The sequence below is a fragment of the Manis pentadactyla genome, chromosome 16 (genome assembly GCF_030020395.1).
Source record: "Manis pentadactyla isolate mManPen7 chromosome 16, mManPen7.hap1, whole genome shotgun sequence".
NCBI classification, from domain to species: domain Eukaryota; kingdom Metazoa; phylum Chordata; class Mammalia; order Pholidota; family Manidae; genus Manis; species Manis pentadactyla.
Window position 1 is genome coordinate 75,895,625 of NC_080034.1, and position 19,277 is coordinate 75,914,901.

Here is a 19,277-nt window from a genome sequence, read left to right on the forward strand (position 1 = left end):
AAGGGGTCTTAGGCGAATTTCCCTCTTTTAAGATGAAAAAATATAATCCCTAAAGATAAAAAAGCACAATTACATGTATTTTAACTACGTAGAGGAAAGACACTTGCTTCACCTCCTGGAACTGAAAGTGCCAAGTATGAATCCAGCACAGTATCAATCTGCCTTGCTGATAGAAAAAACTTTCTATCTAGGTCATGGTTCTGAAGAACAGATACAGTGTTCAAGATACAGTTGCATTTTTTTCCCTGAAGAAGAATTTTGGAGACGTTTTTGTAGCCCTCATGCAGCAGTGCTTGGATGGCTTACAATGGTGAACTGCGTACTTACAGGGGAAAATGGCTGGGGGCAGGTGGAAAGCAGGTAAACAGCATGAAAACTCACTTGTGTGTGAAATAGTTAAGCTAGTACATTTTCTACTAGCATAACATGTGCAAGAAAGCACTAAAGGAATTACTGAGGCAGAATTAAAGGAAAAGGGATTGAATTTTGAACGTCATCAACATTGGGAATTATATATGAAAATAGTCCAGTTTAAACAAAACCATTACTTTGGGAGGTAGGACTATTTTCTCTTGAATAGAATTAAATGGTATTTATAATCTCTAAAGACTAAAAGCCTTCATGAAATATTAATTCTTAAAATATAGATGTTAGAATAATGTAAAAATTTGATGAAGCATTAGATAATACTTGGTCTGATGGAACTATATTTACCATTTTCTTGTTCAATAGGTCAACATTACTTAATGCATGATTCTTTTTGTTTGCATTATGAGTAAAACATATTGTCAGGAAAATAGGACAATTACTATGGCAACATTGTAAAAATGCTACATGGATTGACACACTGGGGCTTCTGGAATAAGACTGGAGTTAATATGGTATCAAAATATCTTGTGGAAAACACTTTAAAAGTGGTTCCCAAGCCATTGCTCTGTCTCTGTCAGGAATCTACAACCTGTACTACATAAACAACTCTGCTCTTCAGCACATTGTTAAATGGGCAATGTTTAGCACCTCCCGACATTGTCTATCAACAGTCTTCCCAGAACTGCCAACTCTGATTTCTGGTGGACACAGGAGGAAGAATTGTGATGTTTCTTCTAGGAAAAAATAGACTAATGTGTCAAAGGGGTGTATGCTTAAAACCTTTATACAGTGAATTATATGACACCTAACTCTTTGGCCTTACTTTTAAGGCTTTTAAGGGATCCTTTCCCCAAACTATTTCAATTCAAGCTGCGTTAAGTCAGTTTCCTTATCAAAAGTGACTTGTTTTTATCGTAACTTTTATGGTTGTATAGTATTCTATTGCATGGCCATACCATCACTTACTCAACAACTCTCTGTTATCAAATTTTTTAAATTGTTTCCAATTGTTTGCTGTATGCCCTCATCACATCTGGTGTACCTATTTCTTCTCAGGTCTGCCCACCAGTTTGAATCTGTTGGTGCGTTACCACACAGTTCTGTTCAAGCTATGTCAGGACCTCCAGCTGTCAAAAGCATCTTAAGGCAAGGCCAGTTGTTCCTTACCTTTGCTACATCCTTTGGAGTCCATAAAGAAAATTATTTATAGAGCCAGTGCTTACATGGCTGCTCAGGTGGGATGGCGCAGTCTGCTAGGGTGACATCCTAATGAGGAGCTGTACAGAGGGGACCTGCAGATTCTGCACAGGTTCAGAGTGACTGGACTGTTGAAATGGGAAGAGTAAGGGTTGGAGCAGAGGAGTGGGGGATCCTCTGGGTCAGCTAATGTCCCAGGAAGGTTGTCTGCTTAGCAAAAAGCCTTAGGAAAGCTGCTAGAACCTTAAATTATGAATTTGCTGGACATTTATCAAGTGAAGGAAGTGGTGGGAGGAAAGGTCACAGGGGTAAAAGTAGAGCATAAAGTCTGCATGAGCAAGACCAGAACTGTCACGTACACGAGGCACAGGATCATGCGTGGGACGCGTCTACTGTTCTGATGATTCTCTCTCTTCTCAGCGTCCATCATTAGGCTTGGCTTCCCATTCCTTTCTCTCAGCTCTTTTTCTTGCTCTATCATCTCCTACAATCAGGACTTTAATGGAGTTACAAACAGTTTCGACAATGAAGTTTATGTCTCCTCTGTATACCAACTCATATCACGTTCAGCCATGTTGGCCCAGACCTTCTTATATGTCTCAGTCAGACCAGGTTTCCTTTGAAGTCTCTGGTGGCCACCATACTGTAAGCCAGCAGCAAACAGTGAACGGCCTCTCCTAGTGGCAAAAATGTACATGAGGAGTAAGTAAACAGCAAAGGACTTGTTATTAAGTTTCTTTTTGAAGATTAAGTTCCTCATTCATCTTATTGACCAACCAAACACAGAACTATGTAACTTAAGTGGTTATAAGGGTTCTATTCAATAATAGGAGTTTAGAAATGGTTATTATACTGTCCCTAACATAATTCATTTATTTTGGCAAACTTTGTCTTGGAATAGAAATGTACTTAGCAAAGAAGTGAGTCTTCATTTTCTCCACATAAATATGATTAATGTTTTGACTTACTGTTGATGAGACATTAATTTAAAAACCCAGGTGGTCAAAAATCCATTATTTAATTTCTGAAAGGACATGAAATAGCATTAGCGATGTATCTTCCTTCATTCTTCCACAGCCTGTGGGCTGAGCCGTCAGGCTTCCCGAGGCATCTTTCTATCTACCCTGCTGGATTGAAGAAAAGTAGTTATCGCTTTATGAAAACGGCAGTTCTAAGATCCTTACAGCAGGTGTTAGAAGGGGGCCTCTTCCTTCCTTCTGACTTGGGTAACTTAGGTTATCTGTCCTATTGTAAGTCTTGATCAAACTTAGAGTTACTTCAAAAAAGGTGAAGAAGTATTGGCCACTTTTCTCTCTCTGCTTTCTTGTCACTGAGTTTTCAGACAAGTCCAGATTTTAGGGGTCAGTAAACAGGTGGAACAAGTGTGGTATCTCACACCTCAATAGGCCATCAGGTGGCTGGAGGGATGGCACGTGGCAGAGGAGGGAGATTGCTGAACACCTCCCTGTTCTTGTTCCCTTGTTGTGAATGCAAATCACACGTCCAAACAATATAGCTTCTTCTCTTGGCCATCTAATTTGTATAAGTGCACCAATGATTATAATACATGCAGAATAAAGGCCATTTTATAGGCAGCAGAAAAACTTGGATTAGTCAGTGGGAAGTATCTGGGCACCTGCAGAACAAATAAATATCTGTGAAAAAACTTTTCAGAGAGCACAGAAAAGAAAATACGAGGGGTGGGGGCAGGAATCCAGGTCTGACATTTAGGAAAGTAAATACAAGGAGGCAAAAAGTATTAAAGATGGTATTTTGAAACAGCACGCTATTTTAATGACAGTCACCAGAACACGATACAAATATTTACTAGATAAACACAGAGCATTTCCCCCGTATGCACATATTTAAAGCAGAATGTAATGATCTGGATGGGAGGCTGGACTGGAATGATCTAGATCCTTCTGAATGTAAATTTCTGTGATGCTGTGGCATTCTTACATCATTGTGCTTATTAGTCCCTCTTCATTTGCAATCTCCAGTTAGCTTTGCAATTAACAGTTTTAGAAAAATGCTTCGCTGGTCTTCACTCCTAAATGCCTAACACCACTTGAGCACAGACAGCAAGGAGATAAACAAGCACCTTGGTGAGGAAGGTGTCAGTAATACTATGTCAATTATACTCAATTTCATGTTGTAAGAAATTCGGCACTTACTTCAAAGCATCCCTTTGTCTTTGTGCATGCCTTGAATAGTACCATCTAGCACAGGAGTCTCATCTACAACTTGGAAAGTTTTTATATTCATGTAGTGGCCGTGTTTTTGACATACAAAGTACGGCTCTATATTGTCAATTCTGATTTCCATAAGCCAACCAAGAAAACTAGCCTCTTAACTCCACAGTCTTATTGCACAGATAAATTTTCGTTATCTTCCACATTTTTATTGACTTTTTTCTAGGAAGTAGAGTCTATAGACTTCCGAAAGGAATTTGTAACAGTTCACCTCCAATACAACAGTGCCTTGTTGAAAGCAATCTTCTAATTAAACTAGCAGGGAAAAAAATAGCCAGTTAATAGCCAATAACTATGTTGCTTGGAGTGCATAATTCAAGGAAGTTCATGCATTCATTCTTTCCTCTCTTCAAACATCTAAAATACCTGAGCCTTGGAGAGGCTTGAATCCTTTGTGTTCTCATTCATTCATCATCTGCCAGTTTGTTCTAGGTCCTTCTCTTTCCTCTGGAGATTTAAACCTGTATAATAATATATATATGTATTTATTTTTGAGAGTGCATCTCTCATATTTATTGATCAAATGGTTGTTAACAACAATAAAATTCTGTATAGGGGAGTCAATGCTCAATGCACAATCATTAATCCACCCCAAGCCTAATTCTCATCAGTCTCCAATCTTCTGAAGCATAACGAACAAGTTCTTACATGGTCAACAAATTCTTACCTAGTGAATAAGTTCTTACATGGTGAACAGTACAAGGGCAGTCATCACAGAAACTTTCGGTTTTGATCACGCATTATGAACTATAAACAGGTCAAATATGAATATTCGTTTGATTTTTATACTTGATTTATATGTGGATCCCACAATTCTCCCTTTATTATTATTATTATTATTATTATTATTTTTTAAATAAAATGCTGAAGTGGTAGGTAGATGTAAGATAAAGGTAGAAAACTTAGTTTAGTGTTGTAAGAGAGCAAATGTAGATGATCAGGTGTGTGCCTGTAGACTATGTGTTAATCCAAGCTAGACAAGGGCAATAAAACATCCACGTATGCATAAGATTTCTCTCAGAACGGGGGGGTGAGGTTCTAAGCCTCACCTCTGTTGATCCCCAATTTCTCACCTGATGACCCCCCTGCGACTGTGCCTGTCTTAGGTTGTTCCTCCCTTGAGGAATCTTACCCGTCTCTGGCTAACCAGTCATCTTCCGGGCCATACAGGGAAATGTAAAGTTGGTAAGTGAGAGAGGAGCCATATTGTTTGAAAAGGTTAGCTTTTTACTTCTTTGCAGATTTATGCCCTGTGGCTTCTATGCCCAGCATTTGTCTTGAGGTATCTTTACCACTTGGAGGAATTATGACACTTGGTAAATTCGATATGAAGCATGAATTCTATTTAAGGGTTGTAATTAGGAAGGAAGAAGAAAAGCTATAGAGGTAGCAGACGGAAGAAAACATGGGAAGATTGATTATTTCTTTGACATATCTTCTTGTAGAGTAACTTAAGCATGTATAGGTTTTAAACTACTAATTAAATTGCACACACACATTAACATAACAGGAATGCAGTTACATAACCAAAGCAGATCTATAATTACCAGCCATCTCCAGTGAGGCCAAGAAAACCAGTTAGGCACCCTTAGCCATTTGTGAAGATTTGTCTATGATATGATGGATATTGTCCAACTGTACTTGAACAGTCTGAGAGAAATCAGACAAATTAAAACAGTCCATTCCTGGGAACTGTTCACATGCCATATGTTCTTTTAACAGTAAATAGTCTGTAGTTGTAAGATTTTGGAGCGCTACAATTTGCACTTCTCCTAATTCTTGGTTGAGTTCCAACAGTGTAGATTCAGTCAAATTTGTTGTTTTACTGTATGCACAGGCCAGCTTAGATATCTCCTTCTTCATTCCAGTGGCAAGTCCAGGAACCGGTGGGATGAATGCAGCTACAACTGCAGCATCGCCTGGATCTTTGTTGAGGTTTTTTGATGATCATCTTCTGGTATGACTCTTCCAGAGAGTGCTGATGTTGGAAGTTCTTCTTCATATTGTATCTTAGTTCATTTTCTGGGTAGCCAAATTAGGCTTTGATCCTCTGTATAAACACAAACAGACCCTTTGCCCACACTTTGATCTGCCCTTTATACCATTGTGTAGAACTCATTGGAGGTCACCACACAGGAACTGCTTTTTTTTTTTTTTTTTTAAGAGAAAGGAATATTATCAGAAAAGTGTACCTCCATAGCCGATCATCTGACACCCTTTAAGTGATCAAAATTAAGGATATTTAAAGCATGCATTAATCATTGATTTACAGTTAGTTTTATCCTATCATGGAGTAATGCCCCTTTTCTTTCTTCCTTTCCTTTTTTTTTTTTATCTTTAATCTACACTTACATGAAGAATATTATGTTTACTAGGCTCTCCCCTATACCAGGTCCCCGCTATAAACCCCTTTACAGTCACTGTCCATCAGCATAGCAAAATGCTGTAGAATCACTACTTGCCTTTTCTGTGTTGTACAGCCCTCCCCTTTCTCCCACCCCCCATGCATGCTAATCTTAATACCCCCTTTCTTCCTCCCCCCCCTTATCCCTCCCTACCCACCCATCCTCCCCAGTCCCTTTCCCTTTGGTACCTGTTAGTCCATTCTTGGGTTCTGTGATTCCGCTGCTGTTTTGTTCCTTCAGTTTTTCCTTTGTTCTTATATTCCACAGATGAGTGAAATCATTTGGTACTTGTCTTTCTCCGCTTGGCTTATTTCACTGAGCATAATACCCTCCAACTCCATCCATGTTGCTGCAAATGGTAGGATTTGTTTTCTTCTTATGGCTGAGTAGTATTCCACTGTGTATATGTACCACATCTTCTTTATCCATTTATCTACCGATGGACATTTAGGTTGTTTCTAATTCTTGGCTATTGTAAATAGTGCTGCAATAAACATAGGGGTGCATTGGTCTTTCTCAAACTTGATTGCTGCATTCTTAGGGTAAATTCCTAGGAGTGCAATTCCTGGGTCAAATGGGAAGCCTGTTTTGAGCATTTTGATGAACCTCCATACTGCTTTCCACAATGGTTAAAGTAATTTACATTCCCACCAGCAGTGTAGGAGGGTTCCCCTTCCTCCACAGCCTCGCCAGCATTTGTTGTTGTTTGTCTTTTAGATGGCTGCCATCCTTACTGGTGTGAGGTGATACCTCATTGTAGTTTTAATTTGCATTTCTCTGATAATTAGTGATGTGGAGCATCTTTTCATGTGTCTGTTGGCCATCTGTATTTCTTTTTTGGAGAACTGTCTGTTCAGTTCCTCTGCCCATTTCTTAATTGGATTATTTGATTTTTGCTTGTTGAGGTGTGTGAGCTCTTAATATATTTTGGACGTCAAGCCTTTATTGGATCTGTCATTTACAAATATATTCTCCCATACTGTAGGGTTCCTTTTTGTTCTATTGATGGTGTCTTTTGCTGTACAGAAGCTTTTCAGCTTAATATAGCCCCACTTGTTCATTTTTGCTGTTGTTTTCCTTGCACGGGGAGATATGTTCAAGAAGAGGTCACTCATGTTTATGTCTAAGAGGTTTTTGCCTATGTTTTTCTCCACGAGTTTAATGGTTTCATGACTTACATTCAGGTCTTTCATCCATTTTGAATTTACTTTTGTGTATGGGGTTAGACAATGGTCCAGTTTCATTCTCCTACATGTAGCTGTCCAGTTTTGCCAGCACCATCTGTTGAAGAGACTGTCATTTCGCCATTGTATGTCCATGGCTCCTTTATCGAATATTAATTGACCATATATGTTTGGGTTAATGTCTGGAGTCTCTAGTCTGTTCCACTGCTCGGTGGCTCTGTTCTTGTGCCAGTACCAAATTGTCTTGATTACTATGGCTTTGTAATAGAGCTTGAAATTGGGGAGTGAGATCCCCCCTACTTTATTCTTCTTTCTCAGGATTGCTTTGGCTATTCATGGTCTTTGGTGTTTCCATATGAATTTTTGAATTATTTGTTCCAGTTCATTGAAGAATGTTGCTGGTAGTTTCATAGGGATTGCATCAAATCTGTATATTTCTTTGGGCAGGATGGCCATTTTGACGATATTAATTCTTCCTAGCCACGAGCATGGGGTGAGTTTCCATCTGTTAGTGTCCCCTTTAATTTCTCTTAAGAGTGACTTGTAGTTTTCAGAGTATAGGTCATTCACTTCTTTGGTTAGATTTTTTCCTAGGTATTTTATTCTTTTTGATGCAATTGTGAATGGAATTGTTTGCCTGATTTCTCTTTCTATTGGTTCATTGTTAGTGTATAGGAAAGCTACAGATTTATGTGTGTTAATTTTGTATCCTGCAACTTTGCTGTATTCTGATATCAGTTCTAGTAGTTTTGGGGTGGAGTCTTTAGGGTTTTTTATGTACAATATCATGTCATCTGCAAATAGTGACAGTTAACTTCTTCTTTACCAATCTGGATTTCTTGTATTTCTTTGTTTTGTCTGATTGCCCTGGCTAGGACCTCCAGTACTATGTTAAATAGCAGTGGGGAGAGTGGGTATCCCTGTCTAGTTCCCAATCTCAGAGGAAAAGCTTTCAGCTTCTCATTGTTCAGTATGATGTTAGCTGTGGGTTTATCATATCCGGCCTTTATTATGTTGAGGTACTTGCCCTCTATTCCCATTTTGCTGAGAGTTTTTATCATGAATGGATGTTGAATTTTGTCAAATGCTTTTTCAGCATCTATGGAGATGATCATGTGGTTTTTGTCTTTCTTTTTGTTGATGTGGTGGGTGATGTTGATGGATTTTCTAATGTTGTACCATCCTTGCATCCCTGGGATGAACCCCACTTGGTCATGGTGTATGATCCTTTTGATATATTTTTGAATTAGGTTTGCTAATAGTTTATTGAGTATATTTGCATCTACATTCATCAGGGATATTGGTCTGTAATTTTCTTTTTTGGTGGGGTGTTTGCCTGGTTTTGGTATTAGGGTGATGTTGGCTTCATAGAATGAGTTTGGGAGTATCTCCTCCTCTTCTATTTTTTGGAAAACTTTAAGGAGAATGGGTGTTATGTCTTCTCTGTGTGTCTGATAAAATTCTGAGGTGAATCCGTCCGGCCTGGGGGTTTTGTCCTTGGGTAGTTTTTTGATTACTCTTTCAATTTCTTTGCTCGTAATTGGTTTGTTTAACTTTTGTGTTTCTTCCTTGGTCAGTCTTGGAAGGTTATATTTTCTAGGAAGTTGTGCAATTCTTCTAGGTTTTCCAGCTTGTTGGCATATAGGTTTTCATAGTAGTCTTTAATAATTCTTTGTATTTCTGTGGAGTCTGTTGTGATTTTTCTGTTCTCATTTCTGATTCTGTTGATTTGTGTTGATTCTCTTTTTCTCCTAATAAGTTTGGCTAGAGGCTTATCTATTTTGTTTATTTTCTCAAAGAACCAGCTCTTGGTTTCATTGATTTTTGCTATTGTTTTATTCTTCTCAATTTTGTTTTCTTTCTTCTCTGATCTTTATTATGTCCCTCCTTCTGCTGACTTTAGGCCTCATTTGTTCTTCTTTTTCCAGTTTCAATAATTGTGATGTTAGACTATTCATTTGGGATTGTTCTTGCTTCTTCAAGTGTGCCTGGATCGCTATATACTTTTCTCTTAAGATTGCTTTCGCTGCGTCCCACAGAAGTTGGGGCTTTGTGTTATTGTTGTCATTTGTTTCTATATATTCCTTGATCTCTATTTTAATTTGTTCATCGATCCATTCATTATTTTGGAGCATGTTGTTAAGCCTCCATGTGTTTGTGAGCCTTTTTGTTTTCTTTGTAGAATTTATTTCTAGTTTTATACCTTTGTGGTCTGAAAAATTTCTTGGTAAAATTTCAGTATTTTGGATTTTGCTGAGGCTCTTTTTGTGTCCTAGTATGTGGTCTATTCTGGAGAATGTTCCATGTGCACTTGAGACAAATGTATATATTTAGAATGGTTATATCCTCTTGTTGGATTGAGCCCTTTATCATTATGTAATGTCCTTCTTTATCTCTTGTTACTTTCTTTGTTTTGAAGTCTATTTTGTCTGATATTAGTACTGTAACCCCTGCTTTCTTCTCGCTGTTGTTTGCCTGAAATATGTCTTCCCATTCCTTGACTTTTAGTCTGTACATGTCTTTGGGTTTGAGGTGAGTTTCTTGTAAGCAGCATATATATCGGTCTTGCTTTTTTATCCATCCATTCTATTACTCTATGTCTTTTGATTGGTGCATTCAGTCCATTTACATTTAGGGTGATTATTGAAAGATATGTACTTATTGCCATTGCAGGCTTTAAATTCGTGGTTACCAAAGGTTCAAGGTTAGCCTCTTTAGTATCTTACTGCCTAACTTAGCTCGCTTATTGAGCTGTTATATACAGTGTCTGGAGATTCTGTTCTTCTCTCCCTTCTTATTCCTCCTCCTCCATTTTTCATATGTTGGGTGTTTTGTGCTGTGCTCTTTCTAGGAGTGCTCCCATCTAGAGCAGTCCCTGTAAGATGTTCTGTAGAGGTGGTTTGTGGGAAGCAAATTCCCTCAGCTTTTGCTTGTCTGGGAATTGTTTAATCCTGCCATCATATTTAAATGATAGTCGTGCTGGATACAGTATCCTTGGTTTAAGGCCCTTCTGTTTCATTGTATTAAATATATCATGCCATTCTCTTCTGGCCTGTAGGGTTTCTGTGGAGAAGACTGATGTTAGCCTGATGGTTTTTCCTTTATAGGTGACCTTTTTCTCTCTAGCTGCCTTAAAAACTCTTTCCTTGTCCTTGATCTTTGCCATTTTAATTATTATGTGTCTTGGTGTTGTCCTCCTTGGATCCTTTCTGTTGGGGGTTCTGTGTATTTCCGTGGTCTGTTAGATTATTTCCTCCCCCAGTTTGGGGAAGTTTTCAGCAACTATTTCTTCCAAGATACTTTCCATCCCTTTTCCTCTCTCTTCTTCTTCTGGAACCCCTATAATATGGATATTGTTCCTTTTGGATTGGTCACACAGTTCTCTTAACATTGTTTCATTCCTGGAGATCCTTTTATCTCTCTCTATGTCAGCTTCTATGCGTTCGTGTTCTCTGGTTTCAATTCCATCAATGGCCTCTTGCATCCTATCCATTCTGCTTATAAACCCTTCCAGAGTTTGTTTCATTTCTGCGATCTCCTTTCTGGCATCTGTGATTTCCCTCCGGACTTCATCCCATTTCTCTTGCATATTTCTCTGCATCTCTGTCAGCATGTTTATGATTCTTATTTTGAATTCTTTTTCAGGAAGACTGGTTAGGTCTGTCTCCTTCTCTGGTGTTGCCTCTGTGATCTTTGTCTGCCTGTAGCTTTGCCTTTTCATGGTGATAGGAATAGTCTGCAGAGCTGGGACGAGTGACGGCTGGAAGGACTTCCCTTCTTGTTGGTTTGTGGCCCTCCTCTCCTGGGAGAACAGCGACCTCTAGTGGCTTGTGCTGCGCAGCTGCGCGCAGACAGGGTTTCTGCTTCCTGCCCGGCTGCTATGGAGTTAATCTCCGCTGTTGCTGTGGGCGTGGCCTGGCTCGGGCAGCTGCTCCAAAGTGGTGGAGTCGCGTTGGAGCAGGAGCTGCTGGGAGGCTATTTATCTCCGTAAGGGGCCTCCCTGCTCCCTGCAGCCCAGGGGTTAGGGTGCCCAGAGATCCCGGATTCCCTACCTCTGGATTAAGTGTCCCGCCCTGCCCCTTTAAGACTTCCAAAAAGCACTTGCCAAAAAAAAAGAGAAAAAAAAAAAAGGCCACTCCCATTTCTTTGTCCTCCGGCGCCAGCCTGAGGCACCCGCTCACCAGTCTCGCTGCCCCGTTTCCCTAGTATTGGTTTCCCTGTCCCTTTAAGACTGCCAAAAAGCACTCACCTCAACAAAACTACAAAAAAAAAAAAAATGGCCGCGCGCTTTTCTTATGTCCTCTGGCGCCCGGCCTCCAGTGCCCGCTCACTGTTCTTGCTGCCCTGTTTTCCCAGTATCGAGGGCCCTGCACTCTGGCCTGGATGGCTGGGGCTGGGTGCTCGGCAGTCCTGGGCTCCGTCTCCCTCCCGCTCTGCCTGCTCTTCTCCCGCCGGGAGCTGGGGGGAGGGGCGCTCGGCTCCCGCGGGGCCGGGGCTTGTATCTTACCCCCTTCGCGAGGCGCTGGGTTCTCTCAGGTGCGGATGTGGTCTGGATATTGTCCTGTGTCCTCTGGTCTTTATTCTAGGAAGGGTTGTCTTTGTTATATTTTCATAGATATATGTGGTTTTGGGAGGAGAGTTCCTCTGCTCTACTCACGCTGCCATCTTGGCTCCACCTGTATATATGTATTTTTTATCAAAAAGTTTTTGAGAATTATATTCTACAAATATGTGTTACCTTAAGGACGTGGTAAGATAAATCTCTCTTTTTACCATCTTGAAAACCACTGGCCAAAGTAATGGCCTTGATGAAGTGGTTGGCATTGCGACTGGGCTGGCGTTGGTCCCACATGCTGGTGTGCAAAGCCATCTCTTGTGTGCTTGCTTCAGACACAGGTATCCGGACACCACTCCTTACTCTGCTGTGGGTGATTCAGATGCAGTGAGTCAAGGACCGCATTTTGAAAAATACTGCTGTAATAAGTGTAATAATACATTCCCAACAAAACCACACTCGTACATATGGGAATTCATCAAGATGCCAGGTGAAGTAGATAATTCAGCGGAGTTTTCTGAGAGTTGTTTGGAATTTCAGCGGTTGACCCCCTATGGATGAGAATGAATTGGGGAAGGAACAGAGTGCGGGTGGATTGGTGGCAGTGTGACAGCGCAAAGTAGCCACCATGTATTGCACTGTGAATATGCCCTCAGCACTGTTGAGCTGGTTTCACGTAGAGATATTTCATTTCATTCTCACACTCCTGGGAAGCATCATCCCAAAATGAAGCACTGAGTGGTTAGTCAGCAGTTGCAGCCGACAGAGTAAGCGTAGATAAAGAACTGTAAAAGAGAAAAGGGAGTCAGTCAGAGGCAAAGAGATTAATAATCCACACCTGTAACTATCGGTATGTCTGCCTGTACGTACCCATATATACTCTTTCAAAAGTCCAAAGTCTAATCATGAATAATTTAAACATTGGCATTCCCGTGCATGCTGTAATTATTTAAGCTTAGAATCAAGCCAGGAATGGTCACAGGGGTAAATTATCAAAAAAATTAATACACACAAAATAAAAACCAACAAAGAACAAGACGAGCAGGGTAATCTGGTCATCCAGATATAGACTCCGGGGTGGGAGGCGGAGTGGAGCTCGCCCGGCTGCCTCTCACTTCTGAGAGCTCCCAATACAGTGCAACCTGCAGGTGGCTTTGCATGGCTGCTTATCACGGCCAGCAAAGCGGAGGTGGGGCCCTTTCCCTGACAAGGAGGACTCTTCAGTGAGTTTGGTGAGAACAACATAAGCTCACTCCCTAAAAGATCTCAAAATTCAGCAGAATTCTAAGTCTGAAAAACATACCATTAACACTAGTACTTTACTTGAAAACTGAATTTACATAGAACATATCCTTTTAGAAAGCTAAGCTATGTAAGTAACATGTGTAACTAAAAAGTTATGAAGTCAGAGGGTACACAGTTACAGTGACATCAGACAAATTCTAGAGGTCTACAGATAGAATACAGCATAATGCCTATACTTAATAATACTGTATTCTATACTTAAAATTTTGCTAAGAGGATGGATCTTATGTTAAGTGTTCTTACCACACACACAATAATAATAATAATAATAATAATAATAATAAAGTGGGAGAAACTTTTGGAAGTGATGAGTATGTTTATTGAATAGATTATGGTGATGTTTTTATGGATTATACTTATCACAAAAGTCATCAAGTTATATGCATTAAATATGTACAACAACGAAAAAATCAGCTGATCTTGGGGAAATGTGATTTATAATCTGTAAAATATTCTGAGAACCCCCCAGATCCCAGCTCTGTAGAAGTGATGGGCCCTGCACCCTAATCCGGCTGCAATTCTAGCTCTACCATTGGCTGGGGGAGCTCATGGGATCCTTTCCCCTCTTGCTTTCCCATCTGTCAATACAGGAAGAGGCTAGAACTGCTTGGTCTGTAGGGTTCTGTTTAATCCCAATAGTCTATGCTTCTAGTTAATTAATTCACTCATTCATTTAGGGTCTTGTTTTCAAAAAGAGGTTGCAGGCCATCATGAATCATGATCAACCTTCCCCAAGAATAATAGCAGTGCCCTCTAGCTACTTTTCAAGCGATGGTCTATGGGATTTTGAGAAGCTGGGGGAGAGCCTGTGGCTGCTGTGTTGACCCCAGTCCATAGAACACAAGGGTACAGGTAGGCAGGAGGTGACTGTAATAATCCAGGCTCTGACCAGGCTGATTCATCAGAGGTGGTGAGAAATAATTGGTTGTATTTTGAAACTACAGCCTGTGGGGTTTGCCTATGGAATGAATGTGGGTTGTTAGGGAAAAGAGTAGTCAAAAAATTCCATAGCTTTTGGTCTTCACTGGAAGGACAGACTTGACATTTATTGATGGAGAATCCTGTATAAGGAGTGAGGTTGGGAGAAGTTTAGTTCTGTCCATATCAAACTGAGATGCCCACTAGACATCCAAATCGTGATGCGGAGCAGCTAATTAGATATCTAGGTCCAGAGTTAACGGGAGATGTTTGCACTAGGTATAAATTTGGGAGTGATCATTCCAGATTAACATGTAAAATTACGGGCAAGAGACACAAGATTGGATAGCATCTTCTAGGGAGAGAGCAGCTAGGGAACGGGGGTCTGATGATCCAGTTCTGCACCACATCAATGTTCAGAGGCTGGGGAGAGGATCGAGGAGGAGAAAAGAATCTGAGAAGAGGGACAGGGAAAGAGAGAAGTCAAGGGAAGGAATAGTTGGAACGAGCAGGTAGTGCCTCAGGTCAAATGCTGTCGGTCTGGTTTACAGGCTGGAAGAAACTGTTAGAAATCCGAGCCGCCTCATCTGTGTCATCTTCCAGTTTGTACCCTGGGATGGCAAGCACAGGAGAAAAGAAAGATTGTTTTCATTTAATCTATTTAGAATACAGATAGGAACATTATCAATCTCAGTAACAAATACTATCACCTGCTTTGGAATTCTGTCTGCTGGGCCCCTCTGCAGTAATTTCTTCCAAGAAGACCTTTTCTTTCTGTTTTCGGTGACCTCATGGAGTTGCCGCAGCCATCCTAACAGCCTACTTTCCAACCAGAAGGATGCCTCGAGGAAGGAGTTTTTCAAAAAATCCCTAAGTGCAAAAAAAGGTTTTTCCCTTTTGCTTCCTCATCATATGAATGTATTCCTGGATTTCCTCGTAAAAAGGATACGTGAAATGAACGCGTGCGCTCTAACTGCGTGTCTGTTGGTCAAGGGACACATTCTGGCTCCTTGGCTCTGTGCCGCGGGGCACTGCCCCAGCTCGCCGAGCACTCTCTTCAGCCAGCACACTTGGACCCTGAGATCTGTCGTTCAGAACTCCTCTGCTTCTCTCCTTGCAGCTCTATGCCAGCTCTTTGGGTGCCACGTGGTCCGTGGGGCCGTCTGTAGTGTTGCTCTTCTCCAACCGAGCGCAGGAAACAGCTCCGACAGCCGCTGGTAACTCCGGTTACGGGTCTGGCCTCCTCGCTTGCCCATTGGCTTGGTAAGGGCCACACACAATCCTTTACCCCAGCTCATTCTCACTGGTCCCTCCGGTTTGGTCCTGTTTGCCTGTGGATTTCTGAATCACACTTACGAGCATGATATTCTCTTCTATCTGCAGAGAGGATGCTCTTGGTGGCTGTCGGGAGAAGAGGCCCCTTGACTGACACATGGTCTTGGAGAAGAATGCGACACTTAAACATTATTATCAAACTTAGATTCTCTACAGTGCAGATCATGCCGCTTGTTCTGCGAATTATCTGATAATTCAAGTCACTGAGTGTTCAAAATTTTTGGTTCTCAATTAGGCATATTGCATGTGAATAGGTGCAAACCGTGGGAGAGACCCAATAAGACAAGCTTCCTGCTCTGTTAGCTGTGTGCTGTTTTCCCGACACTTCCTAGAAACATCTGCTTATCATAACATAATTTAGCCTTTTTTTTCTGTTTCTAGTCATCTTAAATGCCATGTAATGACAATACACTGAATGTTTCCTATTCCCCTTATTTACACAATTAAGTATTAATTGTTAACAGTAGAAACAGAATTGTTTTGTCTTCCTAAATTTCCCACAACAGAGATGAATTGCTGGCACAAAAAAGAAAAATGAAAAGAAATAAGCTACCAAATAATTTCTACTGTAAATGTTTTTAGTTTTTGCTGTTCTTTGTTTGGTGTTATTATTAAAGGAATATGGATTACTTCCCAGTGACTTTTCTAGCTTAATGAAGGATCTTGGGAATCAGTTCTGGGTAATGATGAGAAGCATAAAAAAAGAGCTACATGTGAATTTGCCCTAGAATACAAGTATAAACGTAAAATCTAGTGAGTCTGGAAGGGAAAGAGCAGCATAAAAGGATATTTGTAAAGGAAGCCATCAATACTCTGTGTTGTTGGGTGCCTGGGACGTGTCAGTTGTATTATATCCTGGGTCAGTTTTTCAGTGAATTTGATTTCTCTGTAGGTGATAAATACACTCTAAACATAATTCTTATCACATCCCAACTTTTAAAAAGATAAAGTTCTTATTTGGAACAATTTCGGGTACACAGAAATGTTGCAAAGATAGAACAGAGAGTTCCTGCGTTCCTTCACTCAGTTTCCCAGATGTTAATGTCATGCATAACTGTTGGTACCTTTGTAATGACTAAGAACTTAACCTTGTTACACTACTATTAACTAAACTACAGACATAATTTGGATTTCACCAGTTTTTCCGCTAATGTGCTTTTTCTTTTCCAGGACCCAGTCCAGGATACCAAATTGCTCTTAGAACTCCAACTTTTGAGGAAAATTAGGACCAGAGTTATAAAAACCTCAGAGCTGATGGATAGTGACTGAGATTCAGAATCAGGAAGAAAAAACAGAAACAGCACACACGTAAGCCTGGGAAACCTTGACTTCAAAGATGTGGCCGCCATTGTGTTTTACTCCCAGCAGTTTATATTCTTGATGCTCTGTCAAGTCACCTGGTATTTTTCTTTATTATCAGAATTTAACAAGGGTTCTTTTAAGTCAAAATATTGAAAAAGCTGCTAACTGTGATATACTACTGGGCCTAAGTGAGGGTGACATTTCAGAGATGTAGTCGTACCATCTAAAGGAAAATGTGTATGTGATATTCTGAGAGGCAGTCACGTCCATACACACGTAGTGCTTTGTGTATCTCATCTCCCTCCAGTTTATCCCTTATCTCTTGACCTGTAGCTACTGAAGGCATCACAATGTTTCTTGAATTTGTTCATTCGCCTAAGACAGGTATGAGAACCGTTTTGTGCTAAGCACTGGCCTGAGCTATACAGATCCACCCGTCTTTTGGATAAACCCACACAGGATAAGCGGGCATCCCTGTGCATGGCTAGGTGTTAACAGAGGTAGAGCACCTAGGTAGCACTCTAGGTGCTGGAGTGTTGTGGAAAGAAGCAGAGGAGACAGGGGTGAGGCAGAGGAAACTCATGTGAAAGACATGGCAGCACGAGGTATTGTGGTCTTTGGGGTGTCCATGGCTTGCCTAGGAGTCATGGCAGGACCGGGACTGGACACATGGTTGGGGGTTTAAAATGGCAAATGGCTTGGATGCCAGCTGAGGGGTATCGATTAATCATAAAGAGGATGGGAAACCAATGATCAGATTTTTCCTTGGGAAGATCAGCATAGAGAGAGGATTGCTGGAGGAAAGAATGAGGTGGGGAAACCGAGGGAACCTTGGGCAGCATGGTTTATGCAAGAAAACACGGTGAGAAGAAAGACCTCCTTCCCCTGCTTGACCAACACCTAAATCATCATTTTCAGGGCAGTTTGAAATGTAACTTCCTCTGAGAAACCTCTTTTCCTACCCCTCAGACACACCTAGTCATTCACTCACACAGCTCTTTGTTTGCAATTCAACTATAACATTTATCCCTGAGCGTTGTAAGAACCGTTACTCATGTCTGTCTCCCTACTGCGCTGAGCTTCTCTAGGTTAAGGCCTGCTTCTCATGCATCTTGGCATCTTCACCATTTAGTACAGTGCCTGGCTCCGGTGTCTGCTCGAATATTTGATGAGTGAGAGACGGAATGAATACTTGCCAGTCTTGGATAGAATACATAAGGAAGTTGACCTTTCCCCTAAAATTGAACATTCACTATTACCCAAATTCTCTTGCAAAATTTCATGTACAATTGTTTAATTAGTTTACTTGAGAAACAATGACATGAGACTCAAGAAAATGTAAGTCTTTAGGCAGTTGATATAGATTAGAAATGCCTAGTCATGATTAGATAATCAAAACTGTGAGCTAGCAAGTAAAAAAAGAGAAATGTTTATGTATGCAAACTTGTAGAATATATCGTAAAAACGATGTTGTGTGATTCACCTCAACTGTATTCTGTGGACAGAAATTTCTTTAGTTCTGAGGGTTATCAGTGGGGGCAACCCAAATCCCTGTCGCTGCTGGATGCTAACTAATTTTCTGGGAAAAGGACTTGATTTAGCCTCTTTGGATTCCTGTCGCCTAATTTATAAATAGTCACTTGAACCAAGGGTCATAATAGCAAATGTCTTCAGGAGCCAAGCAAGCAGCAGAAATGAACAAAGGTGACTTGTGTAATAAACTAGGATGTTAGAAAGACTTACAGACTAGAATTGTGCCTGTGCCTCTGAGAGTGATAGCCTGTACCCCGACCAACAGACGGCTGACGTGCAGGAGAAGGGAGTCACTTTGCTGTGACTTCTAGGGTTTTTACGAGAAGTCAAATACCTCAACATTTTTGTGGAAACTATTTTATACTGATAATAAATAAAAAAACAAAATTGATACTGTGTGGGTGAATCCTCTTCTAGCAGTGACAAGACTAGGTTCTTCTGGACCAGCCTTCCCACTGACAGCAGCTAGAGAAGTTGTAGTAGATAATAAAAATAAAGAAACTCTAAAATTGTGGCATAACCAGCAAGGTGGTGAAGAATTGTGAGGTCAAGATGTGGGAGAGGATGGAAGTCCACAGATGTGAATCTGACATTTGGATCCACTTTGCTCCTAGGGGCGATTGCTGATTCTGAAAGCTGTGGCTAAGAGGATGCAAACTGAGAAGGCTTTGGACAGATTCATGGAGATGGGAGGCCTAAACTTGGAGGTCAGTGCTTGCCAAGTTACTGGGATCCTGGTAGATACCGCAGGCAGTCAGTTTGGAACCAGAAGGGCCATAGCCAGAAACAGGAGTAAACTAGAAATAGAACAATTCTCAGAAGAGTGGATACTGAACTACAGATGATGGCCTTTTGCCAACTGGATTACAGTGTTTAGGGTTCCTAGTGCCCCTAACCAAGCTGCCTGCCAAAAGCAAATGTA

The 19,277-nt window shown here is 40.8% G+C and overlaps 1 long non-coding RNA gene across 1 annotated transcript; it reads left to right on the forward strand.

Annotated features, from left to right (window-relative positions):
* Window positions 1-234: 234 nt before the first annotated feature.
* On the forward strand, window positions 235-19,056 carry LOC130681203 (uncharacterized). The gene is made up of 3 exons (XR_008994272.1): window positions 235-360; window positions 16,691-16,828; window positions 18,970-19,056. It is a non-coding gene; the product is annotated as an uncharacterized LOC130681203 (long non-coding RNA).
* The last annotated feature ends 221 nt before the right edge of the window (window positions 19,057-19,277 follow it).